Source organism: Cebus imitator, unplaced genomic scaffold (genome assembly GCF_001604975.1).
Source record: "Cebus imitator isolate Cc_AM_T3 unplaced genomic scaffold, Cebus_imitator-1.0 Scaffold326, whole genome shotgun sequence".
Taxonomy (NCBI): Eukaryota; Metazoa; Chordata; class Mammalia; order Primates; family Cebidae; genus Cebus; species Cebus imitator.
In genome coordinates, this window is record NW_016107641.1 from 291,876 (window position 1) to 314,885 (window position 23,010).

General features: G+C 44.2%; 1 long non-coding RNA gene across 1 annotated transcript in view; it reads left to right on the top strand.

Annotated features, from left to right (window-relative positions):
* LOC119467745 overlaps nucleotides 1-19,431 on the top strand; it is a 47,203-nt gene extending 27,772 nt beyond the window's left edge. Inside the window, exons 2-3 of the long non-coding RNA XR_005196353.1 lie at nucleotides 10,242-10,464; nucleotides 17,853-19,431. This is a non-coding gene — a long non-coding RNA (uncharacterized LOC119467745). The remainder of the gene's footprint in view (nucleotides 1-10,241; nucleotides 10,465-17,852) is intronic.
* The last annotated feature ends 3,579 nt before the right edge of the window (nucleotides 19,432-23,010 follow it).

Below are 23,010 nucleotides of genomic sequence, written 5' to 3' on the forward strand. Positions count from 1 at the left end.
TTAAACATAAGACCTAACACCATAAAAACCCTAGAAGAAAACCTAGGCAAAACCACTCAGGACATAGGCATAGGCAAAGACTTCATGACTAAAACACCAAAAGCATTGGCAAAAAAAAGCAAAATAGACAAATGGGATCTAAGTAAACTTAAGAGCTTCTGCACGGCAAAAGAAACAGTCATTAGAGTGAACGGGCAACCAACAGAATGGGAAAAAGTTTTTGCAATCTACCCATCTGACAAAGGGCTAATATTCAGAATCTACAAAGAACTTAAACAAATTTACAAGAAAAAAACAAAAACCCCATCAAAAAGTGGGCAAAGTATATGAAAAGACACTTTTCAAAACAAGACATTTATGCAGCCAACAAATATATGAAAAGAAACTCATCATCACTGGTCATTAGAAAAATGCAAATCAAAACCACATTGAGATATCATCTCACACCAGTTAGAATGGCAGTCATTAAAAAATCAGGAGACAACAGATGCTGAAGAGGATGTGGAGAAAAAGGAACACTTTTACACTGTTGGTGGGAGTATAAATTAGTTCAACTATTGTGGAAGACAGTGTGGTGATTCTTCAAGGATCTAGAAATAGAAATTCCATTTGACCCAGCAATTCCATTACTGGGTATATACCCAGAGGATTATAAATCATTCTAGTATAAAGACACATGCACATGTATGTTTATTGCAGCACTGTTTACAATAGCAAAGACTTGGAACCAACGCAAATGCCCATTAGTGATAGACTGGATAAAGAAAATGTGGCACATATATACCATGGAATACTATGCAGCCATAAAAAGGGATGAGTTCATGTCCTTTGCGGGGACATGGATGAAGCTGGAAGCCATCATTATCAGCAAACTGACACAAGAATAGAAAACCAAATACCGTGTGTTCTCATTCGTAAGTGGGTGTTGAACAATGAGAACACATGAACATAGGGTGGGGCACATCACACACTGAAGCCTGTCATGGGGAAAGGGGCTAGGGAAGGGATAGAAGGAGGTGGGGGAACTGGGGAGAGATAGCATTATATCTAATGTAGATGATGGGGTGATAGATGCAGCAAATCACCATGGCATGCGTATACCTATATAACAAACCTGCACATTCTGCACATGGACCCCAGAACATAAAGTATAATAAAAATAAAATTTTAAAAAGTCAATCTTTGTTTGTTGTAGTTCCAGTTTCTGGGAAATTTTTAACTTTTATTTCCAAATGTCTTTGTTCTTTAAAAGATTTTCGTTATTATATATTTTTATTTATAATAATCCTTTTGATTGCCAGTTTAATACTTACACTTTCTTGTTCTTTTTTTTTTTGAAGCAATTTTTTTCTCTGGCCTCTCTGAGAATCTTAATGCAAGTCTATTGGAGTTTTTCTTTTGCTTCCTGCATCACCTCTATTTTATTTGGCATCTGTCTTTCATGCTGCAGAATTTCCTGGAATACCTGAGGATCCTTTGCCATTCATTCAAATTGAAGAGTTAGTCACTAGTAACCCAAGAATGAAATAAAACAAATAAGAGAAAATCTGTGAGAAGTCACAAGAAAGTTTAGTAATGTGGCTGGATGCATTTCCCCAAAGCCAGAAAGCTTTAGAGATGATATCTAACTATACAGAGTAGTAGAAAATCAAATGTCACTCACAGTGAGGGACCTAGAAATTATGCTAGCAAAGAAGAGAAATTCTTTTGTATTAGTCGGGGTTCTCTAGAGAAACTGAACCAATAGGCTATATAGAGATACATATAATAGAGAATATTTATTATGAGAATTGGCCCACACAGTTATAGAAGCCAAAAAGTCCCATGATCTGCCATTTGCAAGCTGGAGACCCAGGAAAGACACTGGCATAAATCAGGCTTGAGGTTCCAAGTGCTGAAAATGTAAGTCCCAGATTGAGCCCAAAAGCTGAGAACCAGGAGCACCGATGACTGAAGGCAGGAGAATATGGATGTCCCAGTTCAAGCAGAGAGAATTATTCTCCTTCCCTCTGCTTGTTTATTCTAATTAGGACCTTGAGGGATTGGACGATGCCCACCCGCGCTGGGAAGGGTCATCTGCTTTACTCAGTTCCTCTGTTCAAATGTGGATCTCTTCAGGAATTACTCTCCCAGAAACACTCAGCAATGTTGCTTTACCAGCTGTCTGGACACCCCTTAGCCAAGTCAAGTTAACACATCAACAGCCTTCTTGGTGACAACATGAATGCCTCATTAAAATGTCTAAGATAAGAACGATTCATACATGGAAAGAATTGACATTGTATTTATGTTAGTCCTCTCAGATTTAATCTATGAATCCAATGCAATTCCTATTAAAATTCTGAAAGGATTTTTCTTAATGAACTCAACAAAATGGTTATAAAATTGCATGGAAGAGTAAAAGTGTGTGAATAACTAACACGCTTTGAAAAAGAAGAGTATCTATTTAAAAGCTGTTAGGGTTAGGTAGGAGAAATAAGGCCAAGAGATCTTACTGTACAACATGATGATGATAGTTAATACCAATGCACTGTATTCTTGAAAACTGCTCAGAGTAGATTTTAAGTGTATCATCACAAAAAAGATAAGTATGTGAAGTAATGCATATGTTAATTAGCTCATTAGCCATTCCACAATGTATACATATTTCAAAGCAACACATTGTACGTCATAAATATATATAATATTTATTTATCAACTAAAAATAAGTTTAACATCCACTAGAACTGACAAATGAGAGCAATAAAGTTGTAGAATGCAAGTTCAATATAAAAAATTGTATTTATATCTACCAACATCCAAAATTTAGAAATTAAAATTAGAATACAGCCCACTTTATAATAAGATCAAAAATTGTGACACATCTAGAAATACATCTGATAAAGAGATGAAAGAACAGGATACTGACAGCTCTAGGTCATTGTTGAGAGATTAAAAATCTAAACAAATGGAGAGAAACACTGTATTCACAGATCAGAAAACTTAATATTAAGATGTCAATTTTCCTCATATTGATTTACAAATTCAAAGCAATGCCAATAAAAACCTAAAAGGATTTTTTTTTGTAAAATTGAGAAACAATTCTAAAATTCTTATGGAAATTCAAAGGACCTAGAATAACCAAAACCTTGGAAAAGAAGAACAAATTTGGAAAAATAATATTTACCAATTTCAAAACTTACAGAACTGCAGTAATCAAAACAGTGTGACATTTGTGTCAAGACAAAGAGGCTATGGAACAAAATAAAAAATCCAGAAATTGATTCACACATACATAAACAACCAATTTTGAAATTGACACTAAGATAATTCAGGGAAGAAAGGATAGTATTTTGAGCAAAGGCTGATGGAGCAATTGTATATCCATATGCACAAAAAAAGCTTTGATCCATACCTCATTCTCATCATGTATATGAGAGAATGAACAAAAATAAACTTAAAAGGCATCACTTACAAGTAAAACCTAAAACTATAAACTTTTTAGAAGAAAAATTTCTAGAAGAAAAATAGGAGACAGAAAATAAGACATTGGGAGAAAATATTTATAAATTGCATATCTCATAATTTTTGTTGAGAAAATATTAAAAACTCTTAAAAGTCAACAATAAAAAAATCAATGCAATTAAAAACTGGCCAAAGATCTGATCAGATGCTTTACCAATGAAGTTATAGAGATGGCAAATTGCATATGAAAAAATGCTCAACAGAATTAGTCATTAAGAAAGTACAAATTAAAATCACTGTGAGACAGCACTATTCTTCTACCAGATTGTCTAAAATTGAAAAAGAAATAACTGGCAATATTGCATATTGGTGACATGTGGAGTGCTAGGAACTCTCATTAGTAATTTAGTAATTTATAGGAATGCAAATGGTATAGACACTTTGGAAAACGCTTTGGTTGTTTCTTATAAAACTCCACTTGCCTGATGACCCTGCATTCCCGCACGTAGGTTCAGTTCACTCAAGTGAACCGAAAACTTTCTTCCACACAAAAACCTGCAATTGCTTGTTGTGGTATTACTCATAATCAACAAGAGCTGGGAATAATGACCATATCCTTCAACAGGTGAACGGATAAACAAGCTGTGGTACAGCCGTACAATGGAATGCAACTCAGAAATACAAAGAAATAAACTACTGACTTACATAACAATAAGGATAAATTTCAAATACATGGGTCTAAGTAAAAGAAGTTAGACCCAAAGAATGCCACTGATGTGACATTCTAAAAAAACCCAAATTATAGAATGGGAAAGATTAATCCTTGCCAGGAGCTGGGGGAGGGGAGGAGGTTTGACCACAAGAGGGCCTCAATAGAGAGTGTTTAGGGGGTTGGAACAGTCTGTATGCTACTCAAGTCTTAGACACTTGATTCTATGCCTTTGTCAAAGTCCATGGAACCATATACCACAAGGAATGCACCTAACATTGATCGAAGAAAGTAAATGAAATATCTCAATGTCATATCTGTAAATTAGAAATTCACACATGTACAATATAATAATATGTATCTTAAGAAATTACATTAAGTACATCATAATGACTCCTTACAGGGAGACAGGATTGAGGCTTGAGAATAAAAAGTAAACGGACTAAAACAATAGAGAACCTTGCATGGGCCAATGGTGAGAATGTGTGCTGAGCTGAGAAGTTTGATGAATTCAAGCATGTCTATTTGAAATTCAAGCAAAACAAATGTAAAACTAAAATTCGGACCAAGTTACAAAAAGCTGATTGGAAACTGAGTCCCAAGCAGGTGTGTGAGTGAGGACTGGAGCTGTTCTATTGAGAACCTTCCCATTAGTGTGATTAGGAGAGCCTGGTCATCCACTGAGGGACCCCAAATGTCAATTCATGTTCCCCTGGAAAGATCTGGAGCTTCCATCTCATTTCAGAGGAGGGACAGATGTAGCTGCCAGGCTTGAGGCAGTGGAGGAGGGAAACGAAGGAGGGTGTGACGGCTCATATGGAAGTTCACCTCATCACTTTTGCAGGATGCACCTACCCAAGTCCTTAGCAGGAACTCACATTCCTGAATGCAGAGAGTCTTCTCTCCAGGTTTCCTGGGACGGATACTGTGAGCATTCTGAGGGCTCTGGGAAGGAACTCCCCTGTCTCTGCTGGGTATGGAGAGGATGGGAGAATGCGTTCTTTCTTACTCAGAGTTCCACAAAACCTCTGTTTTTAGCTCCACACCTAATTCCTACCTTAATCGTTTCTGGAATCTCCAATTCCGGAGCCTTTCCAAGGTGGTACTGAGCCAGATTGCAGTCTTCTTACTGTCTTCGTTGCTGCAGCCTTAGCTTTCATCTAACTTCCCCAAATGTTGACATCTCTTATCCGCTGGCATCTCTCTTTTTCTTTTCTCCTTTATAGATTTATGGATTTTAATTCCATTTAGCCATTTTACTGGAATTTTGGGGACTAAGTGGGCACAATGCTACCTTAATGTGCTATATTTGATTGAAGACAACACCGTGCTATTTTTGCTGGGCCTCCATTTTCTCCTCCCTAATGTGGGGTTAACGGCAGTGAGAATTTTTCTTAAGCAGAATGCTCTGCCCTGTTGTTCAGGAAGCAGATCCCAGACCCACTATCTGAACTGTGGGGACCATCAGGAGATTTCCAGCAGAGCTGGGCTTCTTTCCATGCACAGCAGGAGTCCATAGGTCTGACCATGAGGGCAGGAGGGAGGGATCAAGGAGTCCTTTCCTTCGTGTGTCATGGTGTGGGGATAGGTGGGGTTGGGTTGCCCACTGGCTGGCAACTGATGACAGAGCTTTCAGGTAGAAAACAAGAGTTCTTTGAAATCTTGTGAGTCGAGAGATTCCAGAAAGACCTTGCCATCCAGAAGAAGTAATACATGAGGTTCCAAATATGCATGTTCCCTCAGTCATTTTTCTGCTTAGCTGCATGCATGCGAGATGTGAGCCTTAGGTTGCAAGCGTTCCGATGGTATGATGCATCTTAGATCTTGTCCTGGTTCTGCCAGAAATTTGGGCCAGCCACTTCCTCCCTCTCTAAGCTTAGTTTTCTCATCTGTAAGAAGGACAAATGCACAGCAAGCACACTCCTCACGTGCACAGCTCCAGTGATTGCTGGAGTACTTTCCAAGTCTTCAGATGCTGCATTTGGAACACTGAGCTCATGCATCTCTCTTCAGGTTGACCCAGTGGAAGATTCTGCGCTAATTACTTTGCTGATGGCTTCTAATCCCTTAAGAGACAGATACTCTTTCTGAGACCATGACATTGTTTTGGCACAAATCTGTGGGGTCTGGAAGCATACCCATGGTCAGAAACATCCTCCTTTGGTGGAGATAACAGAAAAATAGTAGTGGTGATGGAGAAACACAGAGATGTGTGCCAAGTCTTGCCACATGCAAGTCATCTTACCCTGACACAGGATTGCCAGTGTCTCTGTGATCAGGAAATGGGACACATGTGGCAATTGTGCCTCTCTGTCATGGGGCCTGACCCTTGGGAACAGTGAGGAAATAATTTATCCTGTGACTATCAGTGTGAGAAGAAGAGATGGAGATGAGAGTCAGGGGACAAAGGGAGACCTGACCCAGGTGACCATCTGCCACCTCTTCTGGTCAATACTGACCACCTGGGGCTGAGAACACACATAGTCAGTCGACTCTCTGGGTCCTCCATCCATGAGGTTTGTCATGGGGTGCCCCGAGGATAGACATCGCCTCCCATGCAGAACCACGGGGGATGCTCAGTCCCCTGGAGAATGGCCAGATTTCTCTGGGGCTTTGTGAGGACTCCTGTGGGCAGGGCAAGATGAAGCTCTGACCGACAGACTTATGATGGAGCCAGCACCTTCACCCCCAGCCTGCAACTTTCTGTAGATTATCAGTCTTCAAATGCCATCGAGTTCCATCAACATGGGAGCCTTTGCAGGGAGAGGCTTCTTCTGTGGCCTCCCATGAGCCACGTACAGACTCGTGGAAGGGCTGTTGACTTGCTTTCAGCCTGAAGTTACTTTATAAAGCAAAAATATAATGATCAAACACATCCATTCATCAGCGACAGTTTGGAAAATGCCAAATAGAAAAAAATATATAATTCTCATTCCCATCACACAAAGTTAACTCCCATTTTGATACTGTTCCATTCTTGACTTTTCCTATGGGTGCTTTTGTCCTTTTACACAGCTGTGATTATACAATTACACATTTTTTTTTCTTTTTCAACTTTTATTTTAGCCTCAGAGGGTATATATGCAGGTTTGTTACATGGGTAAATTGCATGTTGCTGAGGTTTGCTGTACAAATGATTTCTTTACCCAGCTAGTGAGCATAGTGCCTGATAAGTAGTTTTTTGACCCTTACCCTCCTCCCAACCTCCACCCTCAAGTGAGCCTCTGTGTCTGTTGTTCTCAACTTTGTGTCCACACGTACTCAATGCTTAGCTTCTGCTTATAAGTCAGAACATGCGGTATTTTGTTTTCTGTTCCTGCGCTCATTCACTTAGAATAATGGCCTCTAGCTGCATCCATGCTGCTGCAGAGGACATGATCTTGTGCTTTTTTATGGTTGCATAGTATTTAATGGTGCACGTGTACCACATTTTCATTATTTAGTCCACTGTTGATGAGCATTGAGGTTGATTTCATATCTTTGCTATTTTGAATGGAATTGCACTCTCTCATATCGTGATATTATATTTTTTACTGGATGCATAAACATATTCCCATGTGCTTACAAATTTTTCCTAAAGATCACACATCGTGGCTGAGAACATGCAGTAGATTAATTGGCCAATCTCTATTTTTGGTTAATTAGTCTATTGTAAGCTTCGGCTGTTACAAATAACACTGAAGTCACCATTTTCACGTATTTTTTAAAAACCCAGGATCAATTCTTTAGGGTCATTCCCAATGTAGATTATCTAAATGTTTAAGTTCTTGATTTCCTAAGGGAAAGTCTCGCCTTAGGATTCTAATTTTCATGTGCCCAGGGAGAGCAGCACGAGTTCTCGGCTCACAAAACTCCTTGTCCAAGACCAGCAGACTGGTCTGAGTCTGACTATGAGCTAAACCACAAGCCTCCTCCTCCCCTCCCCGCTTCCCCTCTATGCGCTTCTCTTGGTGAGGGCTGTGGGCAGCAGTGGTCTGTGAGGGCCTTGAAGAGCATCCTGGGCTGCGGGTGCTTCCCTAGGCTTAAACAGCTCCACTGGAAGCTGTTGCCCTGACCATGCTGGTCCCCACCCGTGGAAAGCCTGTCAGGCCAACACATGTGAGCAGCCTTTGTTCCCCAGTGTGGCCCCACAGAAACAGTGACTAATGAGGGTGCCTTCCTGTCTCCTCAGAGTTCAGCCGGGTCTCCCAGGTTCAAAGAACGGTGTCTGACTCACTTTTTCCCATTTCCCAAAGGCAACTGCAAATGAACAACACTGAAAACACCTCCCACTCTACCCAAACAGACCCCATCCTGGGGGAATTACTTAGTCCAGGGCCTAGGCAGAGCTGGCAAAAACAGCAGCATCCCAGCCAGGGATAGGCACAAGCTGCTTCAGGAAGGATGCTTCCTCCTCACCCCAGGGGCCCCCGGGGGCATCGGACTCTTCTTCCAACCTGCCTCCCACTTCGTCCTCTCACTCCAGATGCTGCATGTTCTACTGTTGGCTTTAATTTTCCTTTGTATGTGAACACTGGAGAGAGTTGGTTTGGGAGTCCCCGTGCCTGACGGTGAGGCCAGGAGCCTGTGGTCACCAGGGCCTGGTCAAGGGCTAGGAAAGTGAACTTTGTTACAGGAGGACACATTTTTTAGAAGAAAGAAGGGTTCCAAGCCAATTTTGCAGCCTCACGGATTTGCCTGTGTAGCTGAGCTTCATGGGAAAGTCCCAGTGTTGTCATGTAAGAATTGTGGCTCCACTTCCATGCCCAGGGTTGGAAGTCCACCCTCGACAAAGATTTCCATGCTGGACACAGGTGACAACTACTTGGCCACTACCAGAGGCACAGATCACAGCCTAGCAAAACAGTCTGTTTCACTTGTGGATGGCCTTGTTCTTTTCACTTACTCTGAATCGTTTTAGGAATAAGGAACGACCTACAGTAGTTAAATAATTATCCTATTTCTTATGGGAACAAAGCCTCTGTCTCTCAGAAAGTCCACCCACTGTCCATTCTCCCACCCAAAGGAGCCAGCAGAGTGAGGTGAGAACTTTCTTTGCATGCAGTGGATCCAGTGTTTAGATGTCCCAAGTGTCTGTCTTCTTTCCGGATTAAACACTACTCTCCCTTTACTTGTTTCCATGTGACCTGGATCCTACCTGCTCACTCTTCCTAGGACAAGTCCCTTTCCCTCATAGAATGTGGATGGAAAACTACATGAGTCTTCTATCTAACCCCAGCACTCCATGGGAGCTACTGGTACCCATGTTCCAGTAGCTGGATACCCTGTCCCTCCAGACTCCATCATACTCCAGCCTTGAGCAGTGTGGGCAGCCACAGCCCACCACACTCTTAGACCCAGTTTTCACTCAATGACCACCCCCAGGCCTTTAATATGCATATCTGGGCCACCAAGTCAAGACACTAGTCTTCTCTTCATATTCAATGTCCCGTGATTGTATTTTATTTCAATTATACCTACAAGACTGGCACTGTAGAGACTGATCATCTCCAACAGATCTCTGTGATCATGACATAAGGTGCAGTTCCTGGGGTTGCTGCCAGGCATAGTGATGCTTGTGAACTGGGAGGTGGGAAGATCCACATGGAGCTTCCAAGGTATGTGTGAGGGATGGGGAGGATGGGAGAGGAACAAGCTCTGTGCAGCTGGGACTTGTTTACAAAACACAACAGCATTGCATCAATATTGACCCATCACAATTCCCTGCTGGTTAAGGACATAGGCCAAGTTGCAGAGCAAGGTTTAAAGAAATGCAAGCAGGTACATTGAAAGATGTTCCCCCAAAACTAAACTTTTCAAACAGAATAATATTGACAACTTTCTTGGTGTTCCTTGACTTCTTCTCACTGTCCGTGATGCTCAGAGCTCCATCTTTAAAAGCCACTAGGCTTGCAGCTGGTGCTGATTAGGAGAGTGTTGACAGCATGGTTTTCTCTTCCTACTAACTGGGGAGTTAGAAACAAAAATTTATTGAGTTTTTACTGGGTAGCAAACTCCTGTTAGGGATTCTACACACTTGATTTCATCACCACTGGTAGTCTTTACTATGACACTGTAAAATATGTTCTTTTCCCCATTTCATTTACAGGAAGGCTGAGGGTCACAGAGGTGAAGTCATTTGCCCATGTTGACAAAGCTGGTTATGACAGAGTTTGGATGGGAATGCAGAGCTTCTTGACTCAAAAGCCCAGGCTTTGTCTACTGCTTCAGACTCTAGACCAGCGCTGTGCAATAGAAATAAAAGGCGAGCCACAAATATGAGCCAAATGTGTCGTATTTTCTCAGAGCCACATCAAAGAAAAGAAAACCAGGTAACATTAAGTTCAATTGTATGTGCTATTTAACTTAATGGATCCAAAACATTAGTATTTTAACATGTAATCAATATAAAAATTGTGAGTTTTATATTCTGTTTTTGCTGTAAGTCCGGAACCCGTTGTGCAGCACATCTCAATTAGGACTGGCCACGTTTCAAGTGCCCAGTAGCCACATGTGGTAGTTGGCCACCATATTAGACAGCTCAGCCATAAAATATAAAAATAGCTGCTTTGTTTTTCTCTCCTAGATATTTCTTTAAAGAGAATTATTTCTTAATGTTTTTCATTACATTTGAACATTATAAGAAAATCATTGAATTCTTAATGAGTAAGAATAACAAATAGATTTTGACTCAGATTAGTCTGCTCAGACTGCCATAATAAAATCCCACTAACTGGGTGGCTTAAGCAACTGAAATTTATTTTTAATAGTTCAGGAGAGTGGGAATGTGAGATCAAGGTGCCAGCATGGTCGGATTTGGTGAAGGCTCTCTTCCTAACTTGCAGACAGCTGCCTTCTCACTGGGTCTATATGTGGTAGAGAGAGGAAGGCGTGGTGTCTCTTCTTATAAGAGCTCTAATCCCAACATGAGGGCCTTCACTCAGACCTCATCTAACCCTAGTTACCTCCCCAAATCTCCTCCAAATACGATACCAATGCAGGCTAGGGCTTTAGGGCTTTAACACAGGAATTTGAGGGAGACACAAACATTCAGTTCACAACATCACTGAATAAAACACAGGGTGAGAAAGTTTCTCACAGTGCTAAGTGTTGCAAAATGTCTTGGAGTAACCTCCCAGGATAATGAAGAAACTTCTGTTGGTGGTATTGTAAGGTGGCATGTTGCAGAAATGCCCCTGCAAAGTAAAGATTTCCATGCAAACCCTACTTTTTACAAATCTATAGTCATTTTTTTCCTCAATTCTTATACATGGGGAGGTGCCTTTAATCCAATTTTTAAGATTCAGACAGGGAGGTTCTGAGATTGAGTGATATTTGGAATTTCTATAATACATATTTGAAACCCAAGACACACAGATAGATGGAGCAGGAGCCAAGGCCTCCCCAGCAGCCTTCCAAGCCCTGAGTCTCTTCTTCTGTGACCAGTGCCTGCCGCTTTGCTTGGGAGCAGCTGCTGATGGCATGTTGCTATCTTTCATGGCAACTGAGGTCAGCCTGGGCCCTGTTCTACATACATTTGTCTTTGTGTCCTTTTCGAGGATCACAGAGCTTTAATGGGTTTTGGTTTATCACCTGAGCCAAGTACTTGGTGGCTTGCGCAGTGGGCCTCTATGCTGATGCCCAGAGAGACAGGATCTCTTTGCACATGCCTGGGGAACTTTTAGAGAGAGATGGCTGGGGGATGGGGGGTGGGAGGCAAACACTTGAACAGGTTTCACTTTTTTTTTTTTTTTTTTTTTTTTTTTTTTGAGACGGAGTTTCACTCATGTTACCCAGGCTGGAGTGCAATGGCGCGATCTCGGCTCACCGCAACCTCCGCCTCCTGGGTTCAGGCAATTCTCCTGCCTCAGCCTCCTGAGTAGCTGGGATTACAGGCACGCGCCACCATGCCCAGCTGATTTTTTGTATTTTTAGTAGAGACGGGGTTTCACCATGTTGACCAGGATGGTCTTGATCTCTTGACCTCGTGATCCACCCGCCTCGGCCTCCCAAAGTGCTGGGATTAGAGGCTTGAGCCACCACGCCCGGCCTAACAGGTTTCACTTTTATTGTGATTTGTATTGCTACAGTTTCTTTCCATTTGGTCTTGTGGTGTCTCTTGAGAGTGGCCGTGAGCCCAGATAACCACTTTCTACGGGAGCCCTGATGGGGAACATTAGGTTTGGATGTGTGTGTCAGGTTAGACGCAGTGAAGAAGTGAAACCAGAATGCATGAAACAGGGGAAGCATTTCACTCACAGGCCTCAGGGCAGATGGTTACACACTGGAGGCCTACGGGAAGCCAGGAGGTGGTGGGCAGCTTACCCACTGCGTTGGAAGGGAGAACACCTGTGGGACTATGCTTTCATTAAGGCCCATGGCCATTATTCTTAGGCTTTCCTCTGGGGTTGTGGACTGGCTGGTTTAAAGAAAACACCTATGAAGGGGGGGCCTTATTTTCCCGATGCTGGCATGACCATTTGGTTTTATTATAGTCAGATATTGGGTTTTGGGTCAGTGGGATGAGGCATAACCACATGGGGAGAGGAAGTTTTGAGTCCAAAGGTGACTGGGTACAACTGAGTTCTAATCAGCTTATGTCAGGCATAAAAATGGATGCTGAGGCAGCGACTATATTAAAGAAATGTATGATGACCTTGTTATTGAAGCTGCTGTTCCTTCATTCCTACATTCTTCAAACCCTCACTAGAGACTTTCTCTGCCAGACCCCAGCTGGGTCAGGGGTGCACAGCAAAGGAGTGGCAGCCCTGCTCTCAGCAACCATAGCATGGCCACAGGATTAGAGAGGCAGGCACACTCTGAAATCAGGACACACATCAGCAAGCATTGGCTTATCAGCAAACGACAGCAGACAGGAGCTCCCTGGGCTCCGGGGAAATGCTGCTCTCCGCTGACCACAGGAGCTGATGGATGGGCTCATGGAGTGGGAGACACTTGGCGGAAGCAGCATGGATGGGTGATCCCAACCCAGAGAACCCACTAAGAAATGTGGTGGCTTCCCTCTTCCACCTTCATTGCCTCTTTCCACCCAGATGCTGGCAAGAGGGGACTTTGTGGACAAAGGGAGCTGCAATTCACTCAGGAGCTATGCCACGTCAGTCACTTTACATGCGCCACTGGCTCTGGGTTAAATTGTGCCTCTCCTCACTCATATGTTGAAGTCCTAATGTTTATTACCTCAGAATGGAAGCTTATTTGGAAATAGGGTCATTACAGGTCATTAGGGTGGGCTGTTAATCCAATATGACTGGTGCCCTTATAAAAACGGGAAATTTGGGCCCAGTGTGGTGGCTCATGCCTATAATCCCAGCACTTTCGGAGACTGAGGCAGGTGGATCAGGAAGTCAGGAGCTTGAGACCAGCCTGGTCAACACGGTGAAACTTCATCTCTACTGAAAACACAAAAAATTATCTGGCCGACGTGGTGCATGCCTGCAATCCCAGCTACTCAGGAGGCTGAGGAAGGAGAATTGCTTGAACCTGGGAGGCAGAGGTTGCAGTGAGCTCAGATTGTGCCACTGCACTTCAGCCTGGGCAACAGAGCAAGACTCTGTCTTAAAAAAAAAGAGAGAGAAGGGGAAATTTGGACACAAACATAGAAGGAAAATAACACATGAAGGTAAAGGCAGAGATTTGAGTGAAGCTTTTACAAACCTAGGAATACCAAACATAGAAATAATCCACCAGAATCTCAGAGAAAGCCTTGGAGTAGATTTTTTCCTCACAGCCCTCAGAAGAAACGAAACTTACCAGCACCTTGACCTCAAAGTTCCAGCCCCCACAACTGTGAGACAATAAACTTCTGTTGTCTAAGCCATCCAGTTTGTGGTACTCTCTTACAACAGCCCTGGGAAACAAATCCATTATTTCAATGAATCTGTAGAATATCTCCATGAAGAGGACAATATCGTGCCCATTTTATAGAGGAGGAAAACAAGGTTCAGGGAAGTGACTTTCCCAACGCTACTCAAAGCTACAGCTTGAGCCCAAATCTACTTCACGCTCCAGCCCACTACGTCCCAGTCTTCTGGCAGGGATTTGCCTTCAGCCTTGGTGTCACACTCAAGTGGGAGGCAGGCAGATTAGTCCCTCATTTCTTGGAAATACATTCTTCTGCAGGTTCTGAAAGGCAGGTCAGCCCACTGGGAACAGGAGCTGTGTATCACGTTTCAGAAATCAGGCTCCTGGACAAGCCAGCTCCACCCATCCCCCTGAGCCACGCCTAGAAAGCTCCCAGCATGGACAATATGTATTTAGTTCAGGACAGAGCTACGCTCCTGCCCCAGGACCCGCCGCAGATGGAAGTCCCCTTTTGGAAGACAGAAATGTCCACTGACACAGACATGCAAACATCCCATAGGAGGTTCCTGAGTTTCACCCAATCCTGTTATAGGCAGCCATATCTTTTCACCTTCTCTACGAAATGAATTGGAAAGTGAGGCTGAAAAGTAGTTGTATTGACTTTGTCTTTCATTGACTTTGGCTCCATAAATCAAACAGCTGTCAGGCAGTCAGCCCCCCAGTAATATTCCAATAGATGTGCCGCAGGCATGGTAGATTGTACTTACTGGGTCAAATAAATACGTTTTCATCTGTCTACAATGTAGGTAACTATATTACGCTTTGCGGTGTTTCTCCTATTAACTTGATCTAGGCTTTGGAGGGACTTTCCTGAAGCCCTGGGATGAAACCAGACACTCTTCATGCTTCCTCCTGTCCTCCTTTAACTCCCCCAGCAGGAAGGCAGAGGGCACAGTTCAAGGTCCAGCCTGCACCAAGGCTAGCTAGGACCCCCACGGGTTCACAAGGATTCAAGACAGTGAAGAAATATTGGTACAAATTTACCCCGACAGGTATCTCCTGTGGACTCCAATTCCTTTTGACTTTTAGTTTTGCTTAGGAATTGCAAAAGTAAAACATGCTGGCTTTACAATATTGCTGCTACAGAGGTGTATAAAGTCTAGGTTGAATGTAACCACTTCCTTGCAATTAAAACAAATTTAAAAGAGAAACTGGATCATACCATATAGGGTGCTTTGCAATCGCTTTTTTTTTTTTTCCACTAGAGAATAAACCAGCTGGGCGAGGTGGTGCATGCCTGTAATCCCAGAATTTTGGGAGGCCAAGGTGGGAGGATCGCTTGAGCCCAGGAGCTCAAGACCAGCCTGGGCAACATAGCAAGACCCCCATCTCTAGAAAAATTAGCTTGTCAGGGTGGACACGCCTGTAGCCTCAGCTACTGGGGAGGCTGAGATGAGAGGATCACTTGATCCCAGGAGGCAGTGTTTATAGTGAGCTGAGATCGTGGCACTGCACTCCAGCTTAGGTGACAGAGCCAGATCCTAACTCAAAAAAGTAATAATAATAAACAATCTGTGAGGTAGGAAGAGAAAAAAAAATTATATATACTTTTTCTTTGATTATAGCTTTAATTTTTAAAAATCTAAAAAAATTAAATCTAAAAAAAATCTCGGTATGGTGCCTCACACCTGTAATCTCAGCACTTTGGGAAGCCAGGAGTTCAAGACCAGCCTGGCCAACATGGTGAAACCCCGTCTCTACTAAAAATACAAAAAATTAGCTGGGCATGGTGGTGCGTGCCTGTAATCCCAGCTACTCGGGAGGCTGAGGCAGGAGAATTGCCTGAACCCAGGAGGCGGAGGTTGCGGTGAGCCGAGATTGCGCCATTGCACTCCAGCCTGGGCAACAAGAGCGAAACTCCGACTCAAAAAAAAAAAAAAAAAAAAAGAAAAGAATATAGTTCCATTAAACACTTTTTACTTCTTCCTCAGTTGTCCATATTTTGTTTTGTCCCATATTTTAATTATTTTGGAAGTAATTATCATCCCCTGTTGATGTTATTTAGATTGCCTACAGTTTGGGGCTGCTATAAATAAGTCAGCTATTAATATCTTCATGCTTTTGTCCAAGTATTTCTATTGGGATAAATGCTGAGAAATAACATTTTTGAGTAGAGGAAAATCCCACCTTGAATGCTGGGAGCTATCCTTCAATTCATCTGAAAATGTCACCTCTTTGCATTGCCCAGCGCTTTGTAAGAGACCTCATTTTCCTACCCAGTGACACCTTGGATATTATGTATCATTTATGTATTTTTGTGCTAATCTAAATGGAAAAATGGTATTTCACTGTTTCCATTGGAAGAGAGAATGAGCATCTTACTCTGTGTTTACCAGCCTTCCTCTTTCTTCTGTGCTGCGACCCTTAAGAACTTGGCCCTTTCACTTTTCCTACTGGGTTGTTTCAAGTTTTGTGGCTGAATTAGTCAGTCTTTTACTTTTAAAACAATATTCCTTGTTTCCTGCCTTGCTTACAAAATACTACCTTCACTCAAGATTGGAAAACTCATTGTGCCAGTTCTTAGTTGTAAGCAATAGAAATCCACTTTATTAAACACAGGCAGCAAAGGGACTTATTAGAAGGATAATGGATGCCTTAGTAAGAGATTGCAGTGTTTAGAAACAACCCTTGGACAGAGCCATAAAAAGCCAAATGGTGCCGCTGGAGACATTGCCCTGGACTCCTGCTGCCAACACGCTGTTCTGATTCTGCTGCCATTGTCTCCACTAGACCCTGGGTGCTGGGTGCTGCCATCCCCCCATCACCCCCACCACTGGCTCCTCCACCACCACCACCCACAGACTACCAGCACCTCCCACACTTCCCTTCCACCTCTTCCTCTGCCATCTCCACCATCACCATCACTATCACCGTAACTAGAGTGAATTCTAAACTACCCCCTGATTCTTTGCAGCACAGGTTTCAGATTCAAAGTCCTCCATGGGAGTCTTTAATTGTTCATACACAAGCTTTCACTGTCAAGAGTCGAGGAGAGAAATCTAATATTTGTGTTCATTTGGAGAGAATTGGTATCCTAGTAATATTAAGTCCTCCCATCTAGGAACATGGTATTGTTACCAAGCAATCAATGGGCTTGCTGCCCAGTTCACATAGAGGCCAATGCCTTGGCACCAGCTTTTGAGAAAAGAAAAACTTTATTGCCGATTAACGGGCAAGGAGGCAGGAGAAAACTCTCAAATCTGTCTCCTCGAGCAGGGATTTGGGTCAGGCTTCATAAGCACAGGGTAATGAGGTGTGATCTGATTAGATCTTGCAATGAGGTGATGCCAGGAGGCATGATCTGACTGGATCCTGCCAGGGCACGATACCAGAGCTTCATCTAATTGGATCCTGCGTCCTGCCTATCTGCTTTTATTTCACTCCCAGTTCTTCAGCCCCAGCACTTAGGTTCCACCTACACTGCCCACTTGTTCACTGGGCATGCTCAGACTACATGACCTTCTGTCTGGAGGGGCGGTCCATGGTGACCGCAAAACAACTCACAACTTAGTTTCATGAAAGTTGAACCAGATAGGTCTGATGCAGTTACAGTAGGTGCTAAAACCTCCCACTCTGATTGTGAAACTGTCAAATTCTAGGTTTTGGAATTCCAACAGTATAGTCACAGTAAGTTTCATTAATGAGATGCCAGTCTTATTTATTAATAGGTGATGATGTTTTCTGTCTCTATGTTTCTGATTTTTAGTCTTCATGTTTTAAAATGTTATACTTTTTTTCATTCATCCTAACAGCATATATGAGTCACTTTAATCTGAAGTTCCTTCTCCTTGTCTTACTACCCTATATTCTGACAGATTTTCTTGACTTTATCTTTCAGTTCATTTACTGATGATCACTTTGTGGACAGGAAATGGTGGGTCACACTTATAATATCTAAGAAGATATAGTCCCAGAAGAATCCACGTTTCCTAAGTTTCTGAGAACAGCAATTGGAGCGTTTTAAAAGTTCTCCTTATTTCATTGCATCACCTAGGTGCTTGGTACCTCTTCCATCTGCCCTTCAGTCTTCATGGCCGCATGCTGACTGGCTCTTCTGCCTGATGTACTCCTGTTTGAAAACTGGGCTGGTTCTTCCAGATGGCTGCTGCAGTGATTTAGTTCCTGCAGTCCTCTTCTCTAGGAGGCTTCTGCCCTGGCTGAGCTGATGGCTTGGAGCTCTGGGTACCTGGGCTCATCCGTGAAAGCCCCACCTATGATGTGTGATGGACAGCTGGTCTTGAGACAGAAGGCATGGCTGTAAATCAATAGTTGATGTCAGAAGGCAGGACACTTCATGCTCACCTGCATCTCCTCCAGCCCCTCTGGCTGACCCAGACTTTGCCTGGCTTCAAGGGGGAGACCCCTTTTCCTGTATCCATTTGTTTAGAGGAGCTGACAAATGGCTTCCTCTGAGCTCCCACTTTCTGCTGGGATTTTCCATTCCATCCTCTGGCCTGTGCCAGTAATAACATTTTACACTTGTCTGACACCTTTTCTCCTCTGAGCTCCAAGCACTTTACAAGCAAGCAGTTACTATTATTGCCCTCTGAATTCTGATGGAAAAGCTGAGAGTCATGGGATCAAAGCTACCATGATTGGGCAGTGAAGACAGGGCTCCCAGACACCAGGCCAACCCCTGGCCCTTGGCAGGACCAGAGAGAGCACCCCAGCTGCTGAGGAGGGGCAGGCCAGAGGAGGGCTTTCAGCATGGGCTCCCCAGAGACTTCCCAGAGCCTCTTATCCTGCTTTTAAGTGATGCATTGTCCTTTACTGCAGAAGAGAATGGGACCCCTGAGACCCTTCCCTGCCAGGAAAGCTGATCTGATGGCTCATGTTTTTTCCGGGAATGAGAAGACTCTGGACTCTGTAAAGTGTCCTTATCTTGTCTTGAGGAACAGGAAGCAGATCTGTATTGCATGGCCCAGGCAGCGGAATAAGGTTCAGTTGCTACAGGTCTTTACCAGTCTAGGCCTTGCTGGCACTGAGAGCTGCCCAAAGGGGAGTGCATTTGCATCCCTGGTTTGGTCCCGAGGGACGTGTCTCTAGCCGATGCTGGGGAGATGTCCTGAATCACATGAGGCTAGGGAAGGGTGACACATAAGTCTTCTTCCAACCCAGATTTTGCATTGTAAAGACGGACTCTAGTGCTATCTCTTCCAGGTAGTGGAGGCTCTGGGGCTGAGACCCTGAAACCTTGGGGCATGTCACATCTTGCTGGATCTGCAAAGCTCCTTAGTTCCCATCTTCTTCTTTCATTTAGCAAAACTTGGTTTGAGGTCTGCATTTTCCATCTTTTGTGTGAAGCTTTGCTCAGTAGCAGCTCGCTGTTTAACTAGAAAGAACATCTGTGACCATGACATTTTCAGCAACCAAAAAATGCCCTGTTAAGCTATGTCTGCTAAACTAGTGTTGGAAGTCAGCAGTGTGTGTGTGTGTGTGTGTGTGTGTGTGTGTGTGTGTGTGTAAATTAGAGAAGAGGAGGAGACTACATTTTCTGAACAGATAGAATTCTGAGCACATCTGTGTGTGTTAATGCTCACATGAAACCTTTCAAAGCTTGGAGAGATGGGTATTATAATTATATTTTCCCAGTGAGGGATTAGAGGTCAAATAAGCTGCCCACAGCCCCAGCACCAGCCAGAGCAGAGCCAGGATTTGAACCCAGTTAGTTGTCTTTGGCTCTGATGCCCTTTCTCCTCTGTATCCCTGCCTGCCTTCAATGCAGGTGCCACAAATGAGGTCCCACAGACCCCGTCTGACCGGCTCTGAGTCTTCCGGCTAGTTCAGCCATCCCAGGCCCCAAATGCTCTTTCTCAAGGGCTGGCTGCCTTGCAAGTCCCCAGAAGCCTCCGGGTCCACCCCAGGCCTCCCTAGATGCTCTAGAGAGCTCTGGGTCCAGGCCCAGGCCCAGCAGGGCAGCTCTTGTGCAGCTCTGTGGTTTGTGATCTGGCCATGCATAGCTGGCTCTGAGCAGGCACTTATCATTCTTCCACGACCACCCAGTCAGCCCAACACTGCCTGGACGTGCAGCTCTAGCTGCCCAGGCTGGTGGCGGCTCAGCCCTCGCTGGGCCCTGCTGCTCCCACTCGCTGTCTGCCACCCCCGCTGCATCCAGCCCCGCCTGCCCAGCTGAGTGAGTGGTCGCTGGAGCCCAGAAACAGCAGGGTCTGAGCATCCCCAACGAACCACAAAGGGGGTTTCACAAATCAAAAGGACCAGAGAGAACAAAGCTGTCACATCAGTCCATCATGGAGCCGGATCTCAAAATACCGCCGGGCCAGAGTCCTGCCAGCTGTGAGTCACCACCCGGCCAGAGCAGCCACAGCAGGCCCCCGGCCGCATGGAAAAACACCTCGGCGGCCAGCTGGCTGCTCTCTGCCCAGACCTGGGAGGCACAGGGTGTCTGTGGGGTTGTTCCACACCTCCATGCTGCGGTGTGGAGAGGAGTCCACCGGGTTTGCTGGCTGTAGGAGCAGGAGGGAGGGGACAAGGGAACGGCCATATCAACAATGGATTGGTGAGTGAGGACACAGTCTAGGCCTGCTTCATCCCTCCAGCCCTGTTCCAAGCCTCTGGGGTAGCCAGCAGCATGATGTCACCCTTTTTATTCCTCCCTGTGGCCCTACGCTGCTGGCCTACCTCTTCCCAGGTGACGAGGAGTTAGGTTCAGGTGCCTGAGTGAATCCAGCAGCTCATGGCACCAAAGGCAACGGCAATGCACAGACCAAGAGCCTGCACTCGGTGTGCCGAGTCTGTCTTCGTGCACTGCTCCTGCTCCTCCCCCAAGCCCTATCATTACACATGGTGGGGAGGGACCTGGGGGCACACACATAGGGATCGTGTCCTTTCGTAGGAGTTCAGGCGTTCTCCTGCATTGCTTCTCTCTCATTCACCATCCTGAGTCCTCTCTCCTTCCAAACAGCATCCTTTGCTTCTCCTGGCTTTGAGGCCATGGCACTTGTGTCAATAAATATGAAGTGGCCTGGAGGACAAAACGCAAAGTTCTGATCTTATTTTTATTGCCAGCACATTTCTTCCTTCTGCACCTCATTTTCCTCATTGTCAACATGAAGAGTGAGACGAGATCTTACAGAGATTTGGGGTGCCACCTACCACCACTCCCTGAGCTGGAGCCATAGCAAATTCTCAAGGGCTCATCTTTAGTGAATGGAACATTAATGAGGAGAATATGTTTTATTCAGGTAAGGAGGCAACAAGGCTCAATTTAAGAGAATATAAGATGTCAGTTCCAGCCCCTTCCCCTCTCTGAGCGCCCACTTACTGTCTTGTCCTTGGCACTTTCCTCTAAATCCTGGCCTCTCAGGCTATGGCCCTGTCAGAGCTGAGTGCCGGGGCACTGATTTGAGGTTTCACTCACCACCTTGCCCTGCAGAAATGCCCAGAGCCTCCCTTGAACTTTTTTGCTTGCAGCCAGAGTCTCCTGCCGTCAGCTGGGAATTGACCAGGCAGAGGCATGAGTTATAATCCCCCTTTCCCCCTCTCTTCTGCTGTCCATCCCTACGCAGCCCCTCTCCATGCTGCCCATGGCCTCTGCTTGGCTGTTCTGCGCTGCTGTGTGATTGGGCTTTCCTTGTCGGAGGCCATGATGCTGAAGGCGTGGAGAGAACCCGGAGTGGCAGAGTCCTGGCCACTGTGCAGTGACCTCTGCAGACTTGGGCCAGGAGGCCGTTAGGGAGAGTGGGCATGGGCTTCAGTCAGCAGGATGAAGGCTACTGAGCAGCAGCTCTGCAGAACAAGCATAAGTGGTGACATCCTCCCTGTCCCAGATGCCACAGACAGCAGGGGTGTGCCCAGATATGTATGTTCCTAGGTGAGGTGAAAGAAAAGCACTGGCTACCTGCCACCTACGACCTGTCCCTAAGCTGAAGCCATAACAAATTCCTCAGTACCTAGTGTCCCTCTACCCAGCAGTCAAAGTCTCTGAGAGCTCAGATACACCTGAGTCCATTAGCAAGTTCATAGGAAAGGGCATGAATCTTTGCGCTCTGTTATTACCTGCCCTCCAAGGAATCACTAACTGAAGCTAGAGATTTGTCTCTTACGATTCCCCACTCTCTCTCCTTTGGGTCCCCCCACCACTTATTTTATTTAGTTATTGTATTCAGTAAATGCCTTTGAGGGATCTGGAACTTTCCATTTGGCATATAGAAACCATGCATTAGTTTGTAGCTACCCAATTTTGGGGATCCTGAGCGTCAGAGATAAATGTGTTCCTGTAATTAACTTAAAAGTACCTGCTTCCCCTTTTAAGCATAACCTAAAAATTACGTTTTAAAAAATTAAGATGAAATTCACATAACATACAATCAGCTGTTTTGAAGTCCATAATTCAGTAATATTTAATGTGTTCTCAATACTGTGCAACTCCCAGCTGTCTAGTTTCAAAACTTCTTCCTCACCCTACAAAAACACCTGTATTTACAAAGTTATCACTCCCCGTCCCACCTCCTGTCATGCCCTGGTAACCTCTAATCTGCTTCCCATCTCTGTGGATTTGCTTATTCTAGATATATCATATAAAAATAAACACAACATATGACTTTTTGTGTCTGATATCTTACAGCAGTTAGCATAATTGCACTTAGCACTTAGTTTTCTAGGTCCCTCCATGAACCTTTTCAAGGGTTTTCCTTTTTTATAGCTGAATAGGATTCCATCTTATGGATTAACCAAATTGTGCATGCTTTCATCCCTTGATAGATTTTTAGGTTGTTACCATTTGGCTATCATGAATAATCCTGCTATAAACATTTATATACAAAGTTTTGTGTGGACAGATGTTGTTATCATTTCTCTTATCTATATGAGTAGGAGTGGAATTGCTGGATCACATGGTAACTCTACTTTTAACTTTTTGAAGTACTGACAAACTACTCTCCACAATGGCTGCACAGTTTAACATTTCTCCCAGCAGCGTATGTGAGTTTCAACTTCTTCACTTTTTCACCAACACTTCTTATTATTGGTCTTTTTAA